This window comes from Erpetoichthys calabaricus, chromosome 1, assembly GCF_900747795.2.
Source record: "Erpetoichthys calabaricus chromosome 1, fErpCal1.3, whole genome shotgun sequence".
NCBI classification, from domain to species: domain Eukaryota; kingdom Metazoa; phylum Chordata; class Cladistia; order Polypteriformes; family Polypteridae; genus Erpetoichthys; species Erpetoichthys calabaricus.
In genome coordinates this window covers 355187837-355212397 of record NC_041394.2, presented here as the reverse complement: position 1 = coordinate 355212397, position 24561 = coordinate 355187837, and the positions used below count along the sequence as shown (strand labels likewise).

Sequence of the window (24561 nt, the reverse complement as noted above, 5' to 3'; positions counted from 1 at the left end):
ATAATATATATATATACATATATATATATATATATATATATATATATATCCATATTACTAACCGAGAATGCTAAACCGGATGATGGACACAGGCACATCCGGCAATGGGCCGTAGCTGCAAAAAGACGTACTGCGCAGGCGCAAAAAGAGTCCGCGAGAGTCGGCTGAGGAGCCGAGAAAGGCGGAGAAAAGAGGGCGAGAGAGGCGGACAAGACCACAGAAAAAAGGAGTGAGCACAGGAAAAATGGAGAAATGAGGAAACGCAGGCAAAGCACGAAACACATTGCACACAAAACTAGACCCAAAAAAAAAAAAAAAAGAGGCTCGCGCACAACAGCAAGGCACCCCCCCCCCCCCCCCCTACAGGCACCGGACGGGACACACACCAAGAGGGGGATTCAAGAAGCCCATGGAACACAAAAAAAAGAACACAAAACCACCCCACAGACCCTACAAGCAAGGGACGGGACACACACAAACAGGGGGATTCAACAAGACACAGGAACACAAAAAGAAAGAAGACGCTCGCGCGACAACAATCCTCAACCCCCCCCCCCCCACACACACACACACATCCATAAGAAGTGACACCCAAAGCCACATATTCTAAAGTGAACATCAACACCTTCACACTAGACAGCATAGGTGTCAGCATTGGTGGATCTCCTTACAATAAAGCACTATTAACCGTTCAACTGCAGAAAAGGAAACATATTAACAGTGACTGCGATCCTCCTTATTACTTAAACATATTTCGCATGCTGAGAAAGAAACAAGTCATGAATACATGGTCACGGGTACAAAACGAAAAGGAAAGGATAACAGGAACAAACACACGAACACGAAAGAAACAACAAAATAGACGGCTATGCAGCATAGGTGGATCTCATTACAATAAGGCACTATTAACCATTCAACTGCAGAAAAGGCTCCATATTAACAGTGAGTGCAATACTCCTTATTACTTATCCATATTTCTAAAAGAAAAAATGACTCGACTCCAAAAACGCAAAGCTCAACTAAAGCTTCTAACTAACGATGTACCTAAAAGTAAAAACTTTATGAACTGCATTAGATCCTACAATAGTTCATTTAATATGCACAAATATACATCCTAGATCCACATGACGCAAACTATCAATCAAAGTGCTGCATCGCAACAGGCACGGATTCAAAACGAAACACCTCCCGTCTCAGACATACGTTAATGGCAGCGAAGGCTACAACGGGCTTCTCACACAGCGCAGGCAAATCGATTACAGCTCCAAAACAACACGTCCCAAATACTACACATGCAACAATGCGCCTCTCAAACGGCACAAGCAAAACATACACCGGGAAAATTCATTCGGATTAATGAATGTCATTTGCAATCATTGTCATTCAGTTCACTTCCCTGAAGAAACAACTGGCAATACAAGTTATACATTTACACGTTGTTGTCAAAAGGGTCAAATTAGACTGCCTTCTTTACATTCATATACTGAATATCTACACAAGCTTATAACTGACGATGTACCTGAAAGTGAAATCTTTATCAACTACATTAGATCCTACAAATCGGAATCCACTATGAACATTAACGGTGGCACTGCACGTGACATCCGTCTTGAAAAAATGTTGTTTATTGATGAATGTTCAATGGCATGAACAAACGTTTATGAATAATAATATTCGATTTGGAGGAAAGGTACTTTTATGAGGAGGAGATTTTAGACAGTGATTAGCTATTCTTCCAGATGCCATGCACTCAGCTATTGTTCAGTGCACCTTAAAATACGCAGACAATTGGCATTGCTTTCAAAAGATACAGTTAGTAAAAAAGATACGATGTCCAGAACCAGATCATAACAATTGCTTATTACAACTGAGAGATGGTACACTCACCAATACAGATGGACTTCAGCCACATATTATTACAATTCCTCAAGCCTTTATCTGCGACGACTTAGTTACAGAGAGATTTGGAACAGCAATCTCATTAGACCAAATGCCCCTTTTAACACAACGCACTATACTATGTCCAAAAAATATTAATGTGGAAAACATAAATACCCAAGTCATTCCATTACTTCCTGGAAAGACACAACTCTTTCTAAGCTCTGACAAACTTGACTCTGATCACAACAATAACCATCTTAAATGACCTTACAAGTTCTGAGCTGGAATTACCTTTTACACTTAAACGGCGTGTACAAAGAAATTTTCAAATAAACCTTTACACTGTGCCACACACTTTATTGTTTGCTTTCTATTTCCATCATCTACACCGTCACACTATTCTATATCTCATTCATACATCACGCTCTTTGTCATTCCCAACACCAGGGGTTGGCGAGCGAAGCGAGCAGGGGGCGGAGCCCCCTAGTATATATATAATACATATATATATATACATATATATATATATATATATATATATATATATATAAAATATATGTGTATATGTATGTATATATATATATGACAGCAACACTCATAACAATGACAACACAATTACATTGACAATCATGTTACGTTATTTTTAAAATGTTTCCTTTACTTTTTCATAACCTCTTTAACACACTACTTCTCCGCTGCGAAGCGCGGGTATTTTGCTAGTATATATATATATATATGACAGCAACACTCATAACAATGACAACACAATTACATTGACAATCATGTTACGTTATTTTAAAAATGTTTCCTTTACTTTTTCATAACCTCTTTAACACACTACTTCTCCGCTGCGAAGCACGGGTATTTTGCTAGTTGACAATAAGCTACGCAAACCCACCAAGACATGCAATCGTTTAAATCAAGGCACGAGTCGAAAAACACCATCCCATAATATTAGTTAACAATTAACACATTTCTATATGTATTGTAAGCATACAATACAACTGATAATATGTTGCGCTTATTTATCTGGTGTACTGACATTTTTGCGCGTTTAACGGCTTAAATCTAACGTGGTTTGTGCCCTTCAGAATGAAAAGAGTTTGCATTTACCTTTTTAATAAAAGGCGAGCTTTTAAGCCTGAGAAATCACCCCGTAAATGCACACGTTTAATTGCACATGTTAATATGTATGCTTACACAGTATTAAGAGACACTCAACAATTACACAGTATTAAAAGACAGTCAACAATTAACGTCATTTACCTTCATTCCCGCGTTTGACTTGTGCTGTAAATCTCTTCCTCGTTTTCAGTTCACGTGATTACGTAGGAGGCGTAATACGTAATGACGCAATATGTGACTCCGCCTCCTCCATTAGAGTATATGGACAAAAAACAGGTTCCAGTTATGACCATTACGCGAAGAATTTCGAAATGAAACCTGCCTAACTTTTGTAAGTAAGCTGTAAGGAATGAGCCTGCCAAATTTCAGCCTTCTACCTACACGGGAAGTTGGAGAATTAGTGATGAGTGAGTCAGTCAAACAAGTTCCAGTTATGACCATTACGCGTAGAATTTCGAAATGAAACCTGCCTAACTTTTGTAAGTAAGCTGTAAGGAATGAGCCTGCCAAATTTCAGCCTTCTACCTACACGGGAAGTTGGAGAATTAGTGATGAGTCAGTCAGTCAAACAAGTTCCAGTTATGACCATTACGCTTAGAATTTCGAAATGAAACCTGCCTAACTTTTGTAAGTAAGCTGTAAGGAATGAGGCTCCCAAATTTCAGCCTTCTACCTACACGGGAAGTTGGAGAATTAGTGATGAGTCAGTCAGTCAGTCAGTCAGTCAGTCAGTCAGTGAGTCAGTGAGTCAGTGAGGGCTTTGCCTTTTATTAGTATAGATAATCCATCCTGGTTACTTTAACATTATATATGGCATCTTGCCAATATTTTGAACATATTTTGTATGATTACTCAGTTTTTAGTTCATACTTTATTGTATTATTATATATCTGAACTATTTGACATTGGAATTTAAATGCAACATGAAGTTGACACGAGTAATTTCGTTGCGTTACTCAATGTCAATAAAGTACTTGAATACATCTATTTTTAAAACTGTCATTTATTTTTTATATGTAGACTATAATAACATATACAGTAATCCCTCCTCCATCGCGGGGGTTGCGTTCCAGAGCCACCCGCGAAATAGGAAAATCCGCGAAGTAGAAACCATATGTTTATATGGTTATTTTTAGAATGTCATGCTTGGGTCACAGATTTGCGCAGAAACACAGGAGGTTGTAGAGAGACAGGAACGTTATTCAAACACTGCAAACAAACATTTGTCTCTTTTTCAAAAGTTTAAACTGTGCTCCATGACAAGACAGAGATGACAGTTCTGTCTCACAATTAAAAGAATGCAAACATATCTTCCTTTTCAAAGGAGTGCAAAGCAAGCAGTCAAAAAAAAAATCAATAGGGCTTTTTGGCTTTTAAGTATGCGAAGCACCGCCGGTACAAAGCTGTTGAAGGCGGCAGCTCGCACCCCCTCTGTCAGGAGCAGGAAGAGAGAGAGAGAGAGAGAGATAGAGAGACAGATAAAAAAAATCAATACGTGCCCTTTGAGCTTTTAAGTATGCGAAGCTCCGTGCAGCATGTCCTTTCAGGAAGCAGCTGCACACAGCCCCCCTGCTCACACCCCCCCTACGTCAGCGCAAGAGAGAGAGAGAGAGAGAGAAAGTAAGCTGGATAGCTTCTCAGCCATCTGCCAATAGCGTCCCTTGTATGAAATCAACTGGGCAAACCAACTGAGGAAGCATGCACCAGAAATTAAAAGACCTATTGTCCGCAGAAACCCGCGAAGCAGCGAAAAATCCGCGATATATATTTAAATATGCTTACATATAAAATCCGCGATGGAGTGAAGCCGCGAAAGGCGAAGCGCGATATAGCGAGGGATCACTGTACAATGGTTAAAATACTTCTTTGTACACTGGGAACTGAAAAAAGAAGTGCTAAACGAAGCGATCTCAGTGATAAACAATTAACGTTTATAACGAGGAGTACGACAAGCTTAATTCAGCCGTGAAAACAGAACGTACAATGAATATTTAATAATATTATCATTATGGTCAACTACTATGGCATTTAAATGAAAATACTGTACTGCCTGTTGTGTATCGACATGCGCAGTTGAGAGCGATCCGTGCCATAAGGCTAAATGTTTAGTATATACTTTTTTTTATTATTAAGCGCATGCGGAGTGTGTTATTGCATACGTATTGAACGAAAACGTCATCGCTCACTTTACGGTGCTGCCCAATCTGTTTAACGCATGCGTGAACACTTTACGGCATGCTAGGCTTTCAATACGCCTGCGCGCGCAAATCTGGTAGGCACGCAGATCGGGTAGCGACAGGCAGTTCAGGAGTGTAAAGGCTAAACACCGCCATCTAGCGTTCAGTATGTTCAATTAAAACATGAACAAGACAGAATACATGTGTGTAAATGAAAGGGAGGTCAGTGGAGTGGTGAGGATGCAGGGAGTAGAGTTGGCGAAGATGGATGAGTTTAAATACTTGGGATCAACAGTACAGAGTAATAAGGAATATAGAAGAAAGGTGAAAAAGAGAGTGCAGACAGAGTGGAGAAGAGTGTCAGGAGTGATTTGTGACAGACGGATATCAGCAAGAGTGAAAGGGAAGGTCTACAGGACGGTAGTGAAACCAGCTATGTTGTATGGTTTGGAGACAATGGCACTGACCGGAAAGCAGAAGGCAGAGCTGGAGGTGGCAGAGTTAAAGATGATAAGATTTGCGTTGGGTGTGACGAGGATGGTCAACCACTAACGGGAGCAGCCGAAAGAATAAGGATATATATATAATAATTCTTTGCATTTATATAGCGCTTTTCTCACTACTCATAGCGCTCAGCAATTGCAGGTTAAGGGCCTTGCTCAAGGGCCCAACAGAGCAGAGTCCCCTTTGGCATTTACGGGATTTGAACCGGCAACCTTCCAATTGCCAGTGCAGAGAAAGCCTCAGAGCCACCACTCCGCTATGTGTGTATGTGTGTATGTGCCTTGCTGGCGCCCTGCCCGGGGTTTGTTCCTGCCTTGCGCCCTGTGTTGGATGGAATTGGCTCCAGCAGACCCCCGTGACCCTGTGGTAGGATATAGCGGGTTGGATAATGGATGGATGGATGGATTAAAACGTCACATCATTTAGCTAATGTTTTTTTAAATAGAGAGTTGACTTATGATAATATATCTTTGACACTAAGTATTAGACCAAGGAAAATTATGGCAAGCCACAATAACAATAATGAATTGTTAGCAACCACCTGAATTGTCATTTCAGCCTGTCACTTAACTATATCAACTGAAGTGTGTAATGTCAATACAAATTACAAAATATAACTAGAGAGTAAAGTGTCAGGTGTTATGTAGACCAGGGGTAGGCAACGTCGGTCCTGGAGTGCCACAGTATGTGCAGGTTTTTGTTCCAACCCAGTTCCTTAACGAGAACTCAATTATTGCTGATGAAGCACATATTGCTTAAGTGACATTTTAATGCTTCATTTTAGTGGTTTCGCTTGTTAAGGTTCTCCAACCTTAATTGCTTATTTCAATCTTAAACTGCTGCATTCAGTGTTTTAATTGCTCCTTATTAGCAATAAGATGTAAAACAGGGGTAGGCAATGTCGGTCCTGGTGAGCCGCAGTGGCTACAGGTTTTCATTCCAACCCAATTGCTTAATTAGAAACCAATCATTGCCAATCTCAGACCTTATTTAATTTTATGGCTTGTTAGTCTGTGCAATGTAAGGCTCTTATATCGTAGATTTTTTTCCTTTCCAAGGATATTATCCAAATGATTTGAAGCCTAAAACAGATCATTTTCAGTCTGTCACATTTTTCTATTAAGTGTTTTATTAAATCAAACCGTGCATGATGAACACACACAGATGTAATTGGAAAAAAGCTAGCTGGAGAACTGCTGGCTGCTTTGTCTTTTACATCTTATTGCTAATAAGGAGCAATTAAAACACTGAATGCAGCAGTTTAAGATTGAAATAAGCAATTAAGGTTGGAGAACCTTAACAAGCGAGACCACTAAAATGAAGCATTAAAATGTCGCTTAAGCAATATGTGCTTCATCAGCAATAATTGAGTTCTCGTTAAGGAACTGGGTTGGAACAAAAACCTGCACATACTGTGGCACTCCAGGACCGACATTGCCTACCCCTGATGTAGACTATCAGCAATATACTGCACAATGCCTCCAAATTTCTTGACACTTCACAAAGCATCCTTTAACTGTGCATGTCTGCTCAGGGCTTCATACAGCGCCCGATGATTCATTAGCAAGTCTGCATATCCTCTCAGTGTTTCCAACCACTTTCCACTTTTAATTAATCAGTGCGCATGTCTGCAGAGCGCTTCAAATTAGTATTCATCGAGCTACGTTTGAAGTACATATGGCATTAGCAGAGTTCAAAAACTCAACAGAATTGCCAGGCAAAATGAATGTTTGTGGATGACCAGTACATTTTAAATGATGGTGCCCGATAATACTTAGTGACTATAGAAACAAAACTATAAATTAAACTTTGTACAAATGCCGAATGGTAGAATGCATAATGCTGCAAAGAAGAACTTTAGTCATACGAGTGACGACACCTCTCTCACTATAATACTCTCTTCTCATAAATATCCCTTCTTCGCCTCTTGGAACGTTTTCATGCAACCCTCATTATTCTTCAGAACTGTACATCTCTCTCTCTCTCTCTATATATATACATATATATATATACTGTATATATATTCCATCTTCATTAGGAGAATACAACAATGATACTCTCATGTCAGTACAACTAATTTAGCATACATACATTAAAAAATACACATTAAATACCAGTATTCATCCATTCAGCTTAAAACAATGGCAGTTCAGTTGTGTGGTGATGCAGAGAGAGCATTACCACTTGGTAAAGAGACCTGCATTCACGGCTTCGCATCCCATGTCCTTCCAGTGTGAATGTTTAATCCAAAGAGTCTGTTTTTTTTTTTTTTTCATTAAATAAAAAATTCCACTGTGGATTGAAAGCGAGCAAGGCAAGCTATTGAAGAGGGGTTGGGTGGCCATGGCCAGGGGGCACACACCCCTAGTAACGATATATCAAACATAAATGTGCATCTTCTTTCAAATCATTTGACCAACGATTCCAACTGTTGTTATGTGTGATGATTGCAGTTTTAGGGATGTAAATTTTTAAATATCAAAGTAATCAGGTGGAATGTGTTCTTATTTTGATTGTTAACATGGGGGTGGTGGACTACAGGTTAGTGACTGGGATTGTGCCTCTATAATTGGAAGATTGCTTAGGAATGATACAGAATGGACAACTGTCATAGTTATTTAAGGAAATGTTTTATTATTGTACTGTACTGTGACTAAGACAGCTTTTTCTTTATTGCCTGTCCGGACCTTGAAGATGTGTTCATGAGGGAGGGATGCTGCTGGTAAAGGCAAATGCTTTTTCAACAGCAGGTCCAGATGTGTTTATCCCGCTGCTTTCTATTACCTCAACACTCAAGAGGATCTTTAATGCCAACCTCCATAAAAATCGCTGGGTTCTCTTTTTACCACAAAGGCGTCTACAGGGTCTGCTGTTTTGTGTTTGAATGACAGTTGTAATTAGTTGTGCAGCACATACTTTTATTCACATTACACTTTACATATACAGTACAGAAGATTTCAACTACGGAGTGTGGATCACTTGATCCATGCACTGCTCACCTTGGAGTGTCCCGTGTGTGTCTGTGGTGTTATGGGTCCACAGCTCTCCCAGCAAAGGCCAGTTTGTCTTAAATGAATAATCACCGCGCTTGCGGCGTAGCGAGGGGCGTGATAGTGTGGCTGAAGCGGTTTCCAGGAGGATTCGTGCTGCGGGCATTTCTCACCTAAGTGCACAGATGAGGGACGGTCCGCAGCGTAATTGATCCCGGGAACTGTTGATTGGCACAGCTGCCACTTCCATTATATGTAGAGAAGCCCGAGACGGTTAGGGAAGAGAAAAGAGAACGAGGAAGAAAGAAAGAAAGAAAGAAAGAAAGAAAGAAAGAAAGAAAGAAAGAAAGAAAGAAAGAAAGAAAGAAAGAAAGAAAGAAAGAAAGAAAGAAAGAGGAAGCAGCGAGCGAGCGAACAAGCGAGCACTGAGCGAGCGTGAGCAGGTTCGCGGCAGCTGAGCAGGCACCCTGGGTGTTTGGCCGACACTCGGGTAAGTAGTAGAAGTGGTCACTCCGTAGAGTTTAGTTTGAAGGGCAGAAGTGACCAGGAGATGAGTGGCCCTTCCGCTTAAGGCCGCGGAAGGCAGTGGGAGTCAGGACTTGGGACGTGGTGTCCCCAGCATGGGAGCTTTGGTCGTTGGGGAATCCCAAGTCACTGTCAGGGAGAGCCGACCGGAGCCAAGGACTGACAGTAGCAGAAGTAGGCAAAAGAAGGTCAGCTGCAGAGAGAGCGTCTCGCAGCTGCAGGGCCCTAACAGGAGAAGCAGGTGAGACGCTAGTTTAAAAGAAGCACCTGGCTTGTCATTTGGTTTTTAAGAAAGACTGCTTCCTGCACAATATTTTAACCTCGGTTTTAAAGAATTGTGTTTTTGTATTTTTAACCTCCACACGTTTGTTTTTTAATGGATTATTTATTTATTGAATTGTGAATGCACTGCTGCACTTTGTTGGAACACTTGTTTTGATTGTTTTAAATAAAAGCACTTTGCACATTTGTACCATCCACTTGCTGTGTTATTGCCTCACTGTCTAGCTCATCTTGGTTATATCTATCGACGGTGTTGGGTTTAAGGGCTCCCTAATAGAAGATGGGAGCATGAACAGTGTTGGTGTGCAGGTGACTGATCTGCGCCGTGTCTCTCAGCCTCTCTGATGAGCTCCGGATTGACACCTTTGAATGTTTGGTCCAGCAGAGCAAATTCAACCTGATCTACCACAGTGGGTTTGTTATCACCTTATTCAATGGAGGGGTTCATGGACGTCAAATGGCGATGAATAGAAGATGAATTAATGTAAATACGTGAGCTGCCTTACGCAATTAGTCATCGCATTTTGATGGCGATTCTAAGTGGGGATGATTCCCGAACAGATCTCTTATGCGATCCTTCCACAGTTTCTTTAGTTCAAATTGGTTATAAACATTTCACTCTTGATCTTTTTTATTTTTAGTTAATTTCAGTGACTCTTTAATTCGGATCAAACTTTGGTTTGCACTACGCGCAGAATTTGAAAAGCAACCACCTTAGTCAGCTGAGCCACAGTCAACGCAAGTGACAGATTGGATTGTGATGTCGTCTTTCTTCGTAGTGAACTCATTACTTTTGTGCTCCACAAAATATTATAAAGTATTAGTAAATTAAAAAAATATTTGATGGAATAATAACGGCTCAATCAAGGATCAAGGATTTCACCTTTTCTTTCTCAAATGTGCTTACCTATATAATGGCAAAGTACAGGGTTAAACCTTTATTTTCCGTCTACTAGGTTTTATTTAAGTCAGAACAAAGAAAACATTTAAGGATAAATAACAAGATTTGTTTTTAATCTATCTATCTATCTATCTATCTATCTATCTGCGTATTTATTTATTTATTTTTAAACCTACACACCTGCTGAACCCCAAACGTCGGTCTATTAAATGTGATCTCAAGAAAAGATGAGGGTTAATAATAAATACTAATAACAGGAGCAGTGCTGTGGCACCAGAACTACTCCTGGGTCCGGCATAAAAGAAGCCTCCTCCTGTGTATCAGGTGGTCCGATTTGGGAGGCAGCAGATGGCACTCATGGAGGAGGGGTGGTCGAAGGTGACTAATTGTGTATTATAATTATACTGGACTGATTGCGACCTGTAAGGAACGCTAAAATACATTTTATTTTACCTACAATTGTGTTTGGGGGTCTGGGGCACCCCTGGTGGCCACACTATATAATATGCCTGTGTAGTAATGTTCATGCATTTGTTATGTATGTGTTGTGATGTGAGATTTTACATATAACTTGATGAATATTTTGTATATCTTTATTTGTAATTTAGACAAAGCAATGTAATTTAGTGTTTTTTTAGTGTAATTTAGTGAAGTATGGCTGTTTGGAATTGGCTTGGTTTAGAAGCCTTTAAGTACTACAATGCCCTATTGGCTGTAGGGGTTGGACAGAAAATCAATATATTTACTTGTTTAACCTCACACTCTCTCTCTTACCAACCAACATATGATGAAGAAGTATCTCTCTCTTGCTAACCTGTGATGATGAAGACAACACAATGAACAGCACAGCTCAGCAGCCATTTTGAACAGACATGTGGCAGACAGCTGAGCACCAATGATGCCTTAACTAGAGACATTTAAGTAACTACAAGTCTGTGTGCCGCCTGAACTACATATCACCATTTAATCAGGTTGTATGGTTGCCAATATTCAAATATACTTTGCATTTTGTTATTATTTATGAATATTATCAGTAATACATTATTTTATGTGTAACTTAACTTCTGCTTGTCTTTTTTACTACATCTAATTGCCTGAGGTTATAGATATAGAAGGGAAGGTGGGGATAAGTTATATACAATAATACCTTATAAACAATGGTAAGTCTGTGAGATTAGGCATTCTGACAAAGGCTACATGTTAATAATACAATAGGGGAAAGTAGAGCAATATAATACTCTACCAAGACAAAACAATTGGCGTAGTCGGGCAGGATTTTGGGGTAACCATGTTTTGCACCCTGTTTGCAATTACTGTTTCGACGTATTTGTGTATGTATGTATGTGAATTTTAGGGCATCCAGTGTACAAATGCGGTGAAAGTAAACATTGTTTGGTTGCTGAATGGAATATAACCAACAAAGTGTAGAGACTTCATGTGTGTCACAAGGACACCCGCATGTTTGTTAGTGCTGGTGGCAGTGAGTCCCTAATTAAAGTGCTAGGTAGTGGTGAGAAATACATGCGTCATTCATACATCATTTAAGTGGTTAAAGTGCTAGGGAGTGATGGGACATGCGTGCATCATTCATACGGCACTTATTTGTTTAGGATCTTTGTGTATGTATGTGTATGTTTGCTTACAGGGTCAAAAGTAGGCCAACCCATAACGAACGTGGCAAATTGTATTAGAGTAAAATTGTAGACTCAGAAATGCCTAAATTTATATTAAAGTCAGCCATCTTTCAGTGGAGTGGCAGAGGTAAGTAGGCCAAAGCTAGGAAATGCAAACCTGTAGCGCAGATAGAGAAAGCAGAAGCTGAGCTGAGCATGCCACAAAATGGAAGGGGGCTGGAATGATTAAAAGCAGGAAAAAAAAGATCAGGTATAAATAAGACAGCTGCTGTTATACGAGGTTTACTACCTTGTATTATTGGTAATAACGAAGATCAGTATGAGAAAGAAAGTGAAAATGGAATGTGTGAAAGTTTTGAAAGACGTAACAGTTGGTGTGAAAATTGTGAAGTGTTAGCATGTAGAACATTCACTGCTGAAGTGGAAAGCACAGAAAGCAGGGGAAACAAGGAGAGAAAAACACCCATGGTGAAAGTTAGGGCAATAGTAACGGGATCTGACTGGAACCCTAAAACATGGGTGGGTGACTTACTTGAGTCAGATGAGTGCTCAGATAAAGAGTGTGAATGTGAGTGCAAGGAAAAGGAGAGGCATGAAATAAAGGGAAAACAGCATGGATGTTTTCTTCCATTATTATTCTCCACTGCAACACAATCTCCAGATAATTCTGAGTTCTATCCAGTACTTAAAGAACATGCTACACCGATAGATATTTCACCACTGTTAAGAAAGGTAACTAGTGCTGCACTGAAATTTGATTTAGGACAAAGAAATCAGATAGAAGGCAGAGAAGCTGGTGATTGTGAATGGCAATTGTTGACTAGAGGGCATGAAATGGATAATGGTTTAAAGATAATGAGTAAAGAAAGTGTGGAATTAAAACAAAGAACAATGGAAATTAATGGAATTGAAGTGTTTGTGTATGAAAGGTCTGAATGTGCTAGTGCAAGAATGGCCGAGTTGGAAAGAAAGTGCACCAGTTTAGGATTTGGTTTGAATGAATCAGGACAAGCCAAAGAACAAAGGATGGGGGATGGTGCAGCAGGACGATTTACAAGCTCTGGCAGCAAGCCAGGAATGCACAGGGGTGTGAGGGTCCTAACAGCTGTGCTGGGGACAGCAGTGATTAAAAAGCACACACACTTAGGTTCAGTAAATCGAAACCTGACTGACCAGTTGTTTAAAAAGACAGCCTATGAATCTCCATACAATAAAATGGAGAAAAGTGAGCTGGTCTTGGGTAAAGAACACAGGTCACTTTTAGGAGAGATGCTGGATTTAGCACTGGGATTTTGAAGAGGTTTTATCCCACACTTTCAGGTAGCAGTTACCATACAATAAAACAAAAAAAGATACCCACAGGCAATGAAAAAAAAATAGAAGGGTAGTGCAGGAAGACAGGAAAAGAGAAAATATGTATTTCTGTTTCAATTTTCTGGCCTTTTGCAATAGTGCTACTTCTATTATTTGAGGTTTTACGGACTTTGGGTTGGTGCATGTAACAAATAGTGAAGGCAATTAGCAGTGTAAAATCCATGCAGGAGATCGGGTTACCATTAGCACATTGGAGCAGAGTGGCACTAGTGGCCAAGTTGTTCCAATGAATGCCTGGAAGCAAAGTTTGAGTGTTGGCACCAGGTTAACAACCAAGAAGATGAGATGGACAGAAACTGCTTTGTCACCTTCCATTTTGCAGACCTGCCTACATAGCGGAATGGATAAACAGCGGAAAAGACCAAAGGCAAAGACTAAAGACAAAGACAAGAACAAGAACCGAAGAGACAGCAAGAAAAACACACTTACTGGGGTTTAAGTGAGTAACAAGTCCACAAGTCACATAATATTAAGGCTAGTCAGAATGGCTATAGTTTAAAAGGAAAGGTTTGTTCATTACTGCAGAAAATTTATATTTCAAGGGGTGGAAACTGAACAAACCAGTTAGGAATGCCAATATAAGGGGATTAATTTTGGGTTCATAAAGTATACATTCTGGGTATTAATTAATTAAGTGGGATAATTAATATAATTAATACTATTATTAAGGAAAATGTATACTAAGAAAATTGGTGAACATTTCAGGAAAGCAGGTGCAGCTGGTACATTTGCAAGTCATATGGGCTCCGATGTTTAGGTATAGTCTAATTGGGAAAATATGGAAGCCCTGCTGAGGTTGTCAGCTGTGGTACAGGCACAGGACCAGTGGGCCAATTCTGAACCGAGGTGTTAAGCACAACGAGTATGCATATGGTGAGCAAACAACTCTAGGGGTGGCCTACAGGGGGAATGATGAGAGTTGCATAGCTTTGATGTCTCATGGTGGTGATGCCAGCCTATACTGGTAAAGGCTGATGGCAGTCAAGAGTTGCACCATGGGTAGGAAAGCACAAGAGGCAACTAAATCAACCCCAAATGTGTGAAGAGGGGCCACAAAGGTTGGTTTGTGAACAGTTTATGCAGTGGCACATGTGCTCTCACTTGGGCAGAAGTGGTTGTACCGGCACCTGTAGCATATTACCTTTCAAATTTTGATGTTAATTGTACAGCTGCATTTGCTTAAATGAATAGTTTGGGACAGGGGTCAAGTTAGCAGTTAGACACAAAACCAGTAAAGAACAAAGGTCAGTTTTAAGAATTCACAATAGACTTAAATTGCAGTACGGTTAGTTTAGTGGAAGGTGTGGACTTGTCTCATTTTGAACCACCAGATCTGATGACATATGAAGACTGCAGAAAGCTAAACAAACAGGTGAAGCAAGCCGGAGCAGATACAAGTCATCAGAAGCGCATCCAAGTTCTTCAGATTGTCTTTGAAATAAAGAAGATATGTAATGGACAATTGGTCACGGACAACTTTTAACACTGGGAGAGCTAATACTGCAAACCAAAGCACAAGTTATGCAACAGACTCTTTAAACAATTAAGGAGGAGGACTTTGACGGTAACAGTAAGCCAGACTCACAGAGGATGTGGCAAAGCATCCAAATAATCAGAGATTACATAAAGAAGAATGACATACAAAACATGCTGGCCAATAATGATGGAAACAAAAGGAAGGCAGTAGGTCTCGATAATGTACAAGGACGTGTGCTCCAGGCCTGCACTGACCAACTAGCGGAGTTATTTACACACATATTCAACCCCTCTCACTCCTCATGTGCCTGAAATCCAAGACCATTTTATCTGTTCCAAATAAAACCTTGGATAACCTGTCTTTATGACTATCGGCCAGTCGCTCTCACTCCTGTCATCACAAAGTACTTTCAATGACTGGTAATCACCCACATCAAAGCCTCCATCTCAGCTGACATAGACCAAAACCAGTTTGCCTACCGGACAAATGGATCGACTGAGGACGCCATCTGTGTGGCTTTACATGCTGTCCTCTCACACCTGCAAAAGCCCAACACCAATGTTAGGATGTCTTCATTGACTACTGCTCAGCATTCAACACCATCGTACCTCGCCAGCTGATTAAAAAAACTCCATGCACTTGGACTTGCTCCATCCATATGCAACTGGTTATTGGCTTTTCTCACCAACCAACCACCCACAGTCTGTCAGGATGGACAAACACACATCCGTCATCATTGCCCTGAGCCACAAGGCTGTGTACAACGTCCCCTCTTCTACGCACTCTTCATACAGGATTGTCAACCCACCCATGAATCAAATATTATTGTTAAATTTGTGGATGATACGACTGTCGTTGGGGTTGTATCAGGCCATGATGGAGCTCCACATAGGGAAGAGGTTCAGGACCTGACAGCATGGGGTGACATCACAACCTGGGCTTAAATACCAAAAAGACCAAAGAAGGTATTCTGGACATTTGGTCCACTAAAAGACCAATCACAGTCTGATAACAATCAATGCAGATGCTGTGGGGTGAGTTTCCAGCTTTACGTTTCTAGGAGTCACCATCTCAGAAGACCTGTCCTTGGTCCAACAACTTGGTTGTAATAGAGGCGTTGTTGTGCTTTGCCTATTTTCTGAGGAAGCTAAGGAGAGCTAACCTTCTACAGAAGCTGCTGCTCAGTTTCTAGTTGCACCATACAGGACATCTTAACTAAGTGCATGAAGGTCTGGTACAACAGCGGCACCAAGGCTGCTAAAGAAGCCCTGCGGTGGGTCATATAAACAACACAGGAGATTGTTAGCACTGAACTGCCATCACTCAGACTCTTATGTAAGACTTGTTGTGTGAGAAGGGCCAAGAACATTATCAAGGATAATACTCCTCGGAAATTCCTGATTTGAACTCAGGCAGGCGCTTAAGACCAATCTGCTTACGCACAAACAAACTAAAAAATAGCTTCTTCCCATCTGTCATAAACTTCCTGAACTCTGAATCTCAACAGTCTGAGATCATTTTCAATTGAATATGTGTAATAAGCTATATTGATAATATGCAATATACTAATATAATACAATATATATATATATATAAGTCAATGTATGTGTCTGTGTGTATGTATGTATGTTCCAACATCACTTCTGAAGAGCTGGAGCGATTTTCATGAAACTTGGTACACATGTTCCTCATTGGTCGACTAAAAATACTGTAGGGTGAAATCAACCCTAACTGACCCCCTTCTGGGTAGGGTGAGGGGTGATCTTGCTGTCTTGTATGCATGTTATCATCCAGTTGACACTCGGAACGACCACCAGAGGGTGAACTGGAGGTGACTGCCAGCATTCTTTATGTTTGAGCGCCACCTCGGGCCTGTTGCTTTTGAAATTAAATAGAGTTGTCGGGTTGGCATCCCAACTATTTTTGGGACTCATTCTGTCTTTGTGACTCGAGCCACCATACACTGTATATATATCTTATACTGTATGTAAAGCAGACTGTAACAATCTTACGGTCTTGTATGTCTGTTTGTTTTCATCCAGTTGACACTCAGAACATTTCTGCTGTGCTCTGAAAAAACAACCGACAGTTTCTCAGGAACAATCCGTAGTATTATTTGTTTGTTGTTTAATGTTTGTTTTTCTTAACTATATTTTCATCTTGCATGATTCTTATTGTAACAATATTGTAGTGGTAATAGAATTAAATCAACCTAATATTTTTTTACGACCTAATTTTTTACGTTGTCAAAAATTCTGCATATACAAACTTATTACTACACCACAAAACAAAAGTTAATCTGTAAAAAAACCTTAAAAAAAGGCTTCGCTTTACCCATCATTTTTCCACTACTTTGAACGTATTCTACAATTACATTTCGATTAAAATAGGCTATTCTAATATATATAAGATAAGTAAACATTTTTATTTTTATCTACCATAAACATCCTATATTTATTTTGTGGATTCAGCAGCTCTCTTTGCGATTTTTCTTTATTCATTAATGAATGAAATGTCATTTGTTTCACAACATCGTAGCTAATGTGTTGGTGTTACAATTTCTTTGAAAAAAAGAAATAGGAATTTTTTAAATACGTTCATAATCAAGTAACTCATTTAATTAAGTTATCAAAATCGAAGGTAAAGTATAGACCAAATATAGCTCTGATATTTAACTTACAATATTTATTTTAATAGGTAAAATATCCATCCATTTTCCAACCCGCTGAATCTGAACACACGGTCACGGGGGTCTGCTGGAGCCAATCCCAGCCAACACGGGGCACAAGGCAGGAAACAATCCCGGGCAGGGTGCCAACCCACCGCAGGACACACACAAACACACCCACACACCAAGCACACACTAGGGCCAATTTAGAATCGCCAATCCACATAACCTGCATGTCTTTGGACTGTGGGAGGAAACCCACGCAGACACGGGTAGAACATGCAAACTCCACGCAGGGAGGACCCGGGAAGCGAACCCAGGTCCTCAGGTCTCCCAACTGCGAGGCAGCAGCACTACCCACTGCGCCACCGTGCCGCCCAATAGGTAAAATATTTAGCCTTTAATTGATTGTAAAAGAATTTCACTTGGAAGAGACGAACTTGAGATTCGGTCTTGTATGTTTGTTATCATCCACTTGACGCTCTGAACATTTGGACAATCATTTTCTCACATGAACCTTTATATTTTGGCTAAAGACTGAAAAATTAAAAGCACTGTATATAACAAGGCTATTCAGTGAACAACACAAGCACATTAGTGAGTCTTCATTGTTTGTTAATTTATTTTTATTTTTAAAGTTGTGTTTTTTTTTTTAAATTATATTTTTCTTAAACAATTAAACACTTTATTTTCCTCCCGGGTGACGCTGGGTATTTCAGTTGTTATACAATATATAATATGCAATATACTATTCATTAATACAATACAATACAAGTTATTTTTGTGGAGCCCAAACTCACACAAGAAGTGACGCAATGGGCTTTAACAGGCCCTGCCTCTTGACAGACCCCCAGCATTGACTCTCTAAGAAGATAAGGAAAGGATTAATAGGTGCAGTACTAATTTCTACTGCTGGACATTTGGGCAATAATAATTTGCTCTGGTTACTTGATCACTTAACACTGTATACGACATATTTGAAACTATTTGACATATTTGTATGACTATTCGATTTTTTTAATTCATTAATTGGAAGTGAATTACTAGAATTCTGTTTTTAAATTGTCATTTCTATTCTATTCTTTAAAATGTTCCTTTGGAGTTGTCATAATGGTGTTGTGTTACACAATAACAATAAAGTGCTTGAACTTGAACAATCTGTTCTCCTTATCCCGATTTCTGTAAATTTAATTAGAGCCACGAGGGAGGGAATGCACTAAATGAACTAGGAACACACAGAGGGAGGAGGCACTTTAGAGAAGTTCATGAAATGAAAAAACAGAAAAATAAAAAATAAGTAAAATCGCAGAGACCCGGTGACAACATGAAAAGCCCAAATGACAATAAACAACGAGTCCTTCCACAGGATTGAAGCAGCCAGAGAGACGAGCAATGCAGGAGAGAACCTGATGAACAGGCAAGCACTCAAACCACGTAGCGCCCACCTTTACTGGTCTACTTGACCCACAACGCAACTTTCAACAGTCAATGGCACTCACTTGGTGGATTTAAGGAGGAACATCAGCGTCCTCACTGAAGAGCCACAACAGCAGCAGTCTGCATCAAGTGAGTAGTCAGTCAGTCATTTTTTAACCTGCTTTGTCCTGAACAGGGTGGCAGAGGGGTGCTGGAGCCTATTCCAGGCAGCATAGGGTGCAAGGCAGGAACAAACCCTGGACAAGGCGCCAGTCCTTCGCAGAGTGTCAGGTGATTAGGAAATAACAAATGTGTCTTCACTGACTGTCATTCAATTCTTCTTTCAGGATAAAAATTCAATAAAAGAACAAAACATAATGTCATGTCTGTAGAAACCCTCATGAATTATGCTCATTGTGAAAGGTGCTCTACACAGTAAAATCAATCTGTAACCCTGCCATCTGTTTTTCAATGTTTTTCATTTTGTCAGTTAATAAAAATTAAAAGGATCTCAAAGTGAAAGTGGTGTGGTTTGGGGTTGATAGACACCGACATGTGCAGTGTGTTGTATTGATTGATCCTCATGTGATCTGTGGGTCATTCATTAAAAAATGAATAAAATTAATATTAACTAAAAAAAAGGTACCATTACTTTACTGAATCTCACCAAATACAGTAACTGATATTTAAATGCAACAAAGATTGTAAATGTTTGGGGATTCAGAAGCATAAAAGATTGGGGCACGTGCATGGAGAAATTGTGAGACAGAAACACAAATGTAAGAGCCATTTGCTAATTACATAAGAATCATAAATGATTTACTAAATGATAGTCCATAATCTATGGGAGGTTCCTATAACCACATAACTAGAATTGAATTGGTGTATTCTAGCTATTTCTAACTGCTCTGACTAAACATTATTCTCAGTTAGTGATCAGCCTTGCCATGTGTAAGGTGTAGAGGGCACGTGGTTTTAAACCGGGCCCTCGTGCCTTTTGAGCATTGAGTACCTTGTGTGTGTGTTGTGTGCTAAGAAACATGTAAGACAAAGCACTTAATTGTAAGTGCTGCGCCATACGTTTTAAAGCGTACAGAAGAGGAAGTTAAGAATCTTTAAGTACAGAAACAACTAAAGTTTTACAAGAAAAGCAAAGTTTAGAGAAGAGACATTTTTTCTTTTTTTTTTTTTTTTGCATTTTATTCTACGTGTGTAGCTACTTTTTTCTTTATTCGTGCTTGGACTGTTTGCTTTGAATTTTCACTAAATATTTTTAAAACAAACTTTTGGACTAAGAGATTTCTTTCGGCAAATGTTTTACCCGTGCTTGACCTCGCCTTATACTCCGGTAGCTACAACAAATATCATTGTCACAAAGTGTTTTAGGAAACGAGTGCACAGCTGACAGAGAACTTGGACTGGCGACTTAGGGGCACACAAAGGACAAGTGAGGACTTCATCTGGATGTCTCTGTTCATGAAACTGCCTCAGTTTGCTCTCCTCTCATCCATTGTCTGCCTGGTCTTACAGGTCCCACCATGGCTCTGCCCCCTCACTCCTTCACATCTCCAGTCTGTAGATTCTCCACCTGTCCCTACCATAAGTGTCCATTCTGCCAACTCACTGTGCCTCCTCTCACCAGACTGACTGCAAATGTCCACTGCTATGGAGTTCATGGTCAGCTGTATCCTGAAAACACAGAGGATCACAAAGTATCCTGAGGCTGCTTATAGGGCTTCTACATCTCAATGTCTGCAGCTGGACTGTCCAGTTAACAGGACCGGTGGCTGTGCTTGTGTTGGTGTTCACCTTCTAACTTACGTGGAGTCAGGCAGGATCAATTAGTTAATGTGTCACTGGTGGTCAGTAAATATTAAAGCTTGTGCTCCTTGTGGATTTGTGTTTTTTTACATTAGTTTAACTTAATATGTTACTAATATGTTTATTAATAACTAACTACCAGTACCACTGAGCTCCTTGTGCCAAGAATATTCTCCCTCTGTCAGTGTTTCACCTGAAGGCTCACTTAAACCACCGTCACAGACTTCACTTGTATGTGTGGATAGAAAAATTGGAATATTTGTAAAGGGGTTGTTATCTTCTAGTCTCATTAAACTGTACATACCACACGTTTACAGTGATAAAAACACACGAGCTCAGCCTGATTTGTTTTTTATTTCGACTAACGTAGGCCTATACTAGAGTACTCCCCTCAGATTCCCGCTGCCCACTGCAGTTCGTCCAGTGCAGGGCTGGGTACGGGTCAGTGTGCCCAGTGTGACGAGGACACCCAGAATGTCACCTGAATAGAAAGGAGGAGCACACGGCGATGTCGAAGTGTACAGCACAGTATAACACTTGACAAGCACAACCGCAAGGAGAAGGAGCAGAAAGGCCGGTGGTGTACTGGTGACGGCTTGGGAATAAAAACCCTGAGGCTGTGCATTCAATCGCACCTGCTGACACTGGGGGACCTTGACAAGTCGTGTCACCTGTCTGTGCTAGAAAGAAAGAAAGAAAGAAAGAAAGAAAGAAAGAAAGAAAGAAAGAAAGAAAAAGAAAGAAAGAAAGAAAGAAAGAAACGTAGCCAAAGTTTATCTAATGTAATCTAATAAAGGTGTCAGACAAGTACCGAAATAAAAATGTACAACGACAAACGGACCGAGACATCTGCGGAAAAAAAGGATACGAAAAATAATAATAATAAAGGCTCTCCGGGCCCGTCGGTCTGAATCCGCTTTAAGGCCTTTTCATAACAGGTCCGTACCCCACCCTGTCGACAAAGACAAGAAAGTCTCTTACCTCGAATGACCGATTATTTAAATGACTGCAGGAGACGCAGGTGGATCTCAAATGGTAAAAATAAAAACAGAAGTGAGGAAATTTCATAAATCCGTTAGCCAAAAAGACTGCGACGCGTCTTTTTTCTTCTGGTAAAAATAGTTTCGGTTTCATAGGAAGTTTCCGCCTTAATAAAATGCAGGAATTCCATGGAATGTGACAGAACAGGAGTGCAAAGCTAAACACCGCCATCTAGCGTTCAGTATGTTTATTTAAAATAAGACAAAGACAAAATACGAGTGTGAATGTAGTGGAATGGGGGCGGCACGGTGGCGCAGTGGGTAGCGCTGCTGCCTCGCAGTTGGGAGATCTGGGGACCTGGGTTCGATTCCCGGGTCCTCCCTGCGTGGAGTTTGCATGTTCTCCCCGTGTCTGCGTGGGTTTCCTCCGGGCGCTCCGGTTTCCTCCCACAGTCCAAAGACATGCAGGTTAGGTGGATTGGTGATTCTAAATTGGCCCTAGTGTGTGCTGGGTGTGTTTGTGTGCGTCCTGCGGTGGGTTGGCACCCTGCCCAGGATTGTTTCCTGCCTTGTGCCCTGTGTTGGCTGGGATTGGCTCCAGCAGACCCCCGTGACCCTGTGTTCGGATTCAGCGGGTTGGAAAATGGATGGAAGGATGTAGTGGAATGGTGAGGATGCAGGGAGTAGAGTTGGCAAAGGTGGATGAGTTTAAATATTTGGCTTCAACAGTAATGGGGATTGTGGAAGAGAAGTGAAAAAGAGTGCAGGCAGGGTGGGATCGGTGGAGAAGAGTGTTAGGAGTGATTTTTGACTGACGGGTATCAGCAAGAGTGAAAGGGAAGGTCTACAAACCAGCTATGTGTTTGTGTTTGTGTGTGTGTGAAAGAGTATCTGCCCAATACAAAGCATACACGACACGTGTATCACATATGTGTGATCTGCTTCTCTCAAATGAGAGGACATAGATGTTTGATGTTTGCCAACGACAAGTGTTGCCTGATATACGTATATATACTACAATGTCTATTTGGTTGTTCCCACTACAGTACACCCTTGTACGAATGAGGGTCCAAGTGTTTTTTGCATTTCTATTTGTTTCTTCCTGTGTGTTATGTTATTTTATGTTGTTTACACCACGTCTTCTCTCTCAGTGCAAGTGAACAGACAGTAACAAAAAGACGTTGTGTGCGGTTTAATTGTGGGGTTTTGGGTGAGGCGCGAGAAAAAGTGGAACTGCAGTGCAACACAAAGTAGAAGTAAAGGGTTGTTGCTTAACTTCTGTTTTGTCGGCTGTTATTTCCAATTTAAGTACTACCTTGAACAAACAGAACAAGTCAGACATGTCAGCGTTTGTGCTTAGAAACCAGAAAGGAGTTGGTGCAATTCTGGGATCTAACGGGACACAAAAAGAGCAAATTCTCGACTCGTGAGAGCGGCGACATGTTAGAGAGACATGTGGATGACCGATGGGAAAGCTAGCAATAAGAACAGGGTCTCCATTTCAAAAACACATAATTAGCCTGTGCTTACTTTCTTTAACGTATTCTACAGATATATCGGGCGACGCCGGATACTTCGGCTAGTATTTATATTTATATATTTATATAAGTCGCGATTCTGACTCAGTAAACCTCCAACACTAAAGCAGCACAAAGGTGTTCATAGTAATGAAATGTGCAACAATAACGCGACACTTCAAGACCTCCTAGGATCAACCCTGGTGAGCTCCTGTCCTTAAAATGTGACTGAAGTGGAGCTTTGTATTTAGACATAAACTGAAAAAAATGATTTTGGTCCCAAGTAAATACAACATAATTAATTTTGGCAGATTTCATTAATGTAATGCGTTTTTGATTCTAATTGACAATAATAGGTTGTTACAAATCATTTTTTCAATGTTTTCATCAGACTTATTTAACTTTTTTTAATATCATCTTAAAAAAAAAATTGACATCTCGCGCATGCGTGTAGTCACTGCCGTAAAGTAACGTGTTTTGACCGCGAAAAGACCTGTACACCAATCTCAAACGAATTCGCCATTTTCGGTTTGCTTTGTCACTGGTGAGTAAATCTTTGTATTACTTTATTTATTAGACTTTGCTTTATTGTGAATTCACGTATCATGTAATACATTCGTAGTTGCACATATGTTCCTTTTCCTTAAAAAATACTGTAATTTCATTAATAAACGTTTGATATACGGTATTGTATTTTCGCGTCGAGTCTCAAAGCCCACAATCCTGGTGTGTCGATCTGCAGGATAAGCCTGATCCTCCAGAATTCTTGTAGATTCAGACACACCACCTCTGTGTGTCTCATGGAGGCTTGAAAGTGATAAAGAGAACTTGTGAAAAAAGTGTGATCTTTTGGATGTTCACAAGGTGTCTGCATGTGTGGGAGATGCCAGCTTATCCAACACCTTGCAGTCAGGGTCACTGCACTTGAGGAGGAGGTGGTGGCTAACCTGTGTTGGAGTAGGAAATGGCAGATCTTTTAGGGGGATAGCGTGCACCTTGGAGGAGACTTCAAGCAGACAGATAGAAACAGGTATGTCATGGTCGAGCATGCAGTACATACAAGGCTACAGGTACACACTGTCCAAGGGATACGAACCAGAGTTGGAAGTTGCCAATAATTTTCAAATCCTTCCAGAGCTTAACAATGACTCTAACAATTCTGAGGTGGTAGGGAGTGTGGAGGATCCCCAAAGGGTCACTTGAAGACCGGTTCCCACAGAAAGACAAAAGTAGCGATCCTGCTGTGCTCGATCATTAGCAGGATTGAGATTTAGGTTTGTGTTCTTGTG

At 40.4% G+C, this 24561-nt stretch overlaps 1 protein-coding gene across 1 annotated transcript in view; it reads right to left on the bottom strand.

Moving 5' to 3' along the window:
* The window catches only part of LOC114665238 (NACHT, LRR and PYD domains-containing protein 3-like), a 367778-nt gene extending 345841 nt beyond the window's left edge, over positions 1 to 21937 (bottom strand). Inside the window, exon 1 of the mRNA XM_051924838.1 lies at positions 21757 to 21937. The gene's annotated coding sequence lies outside the window, so the exon portion shown is untranslated. The remainder of the gene's footprint in view (positions 1 to 21756) is intronic.
* Between the last annotated feature and the right edge of the window lie 2624 nt (positions 21938 to 24561).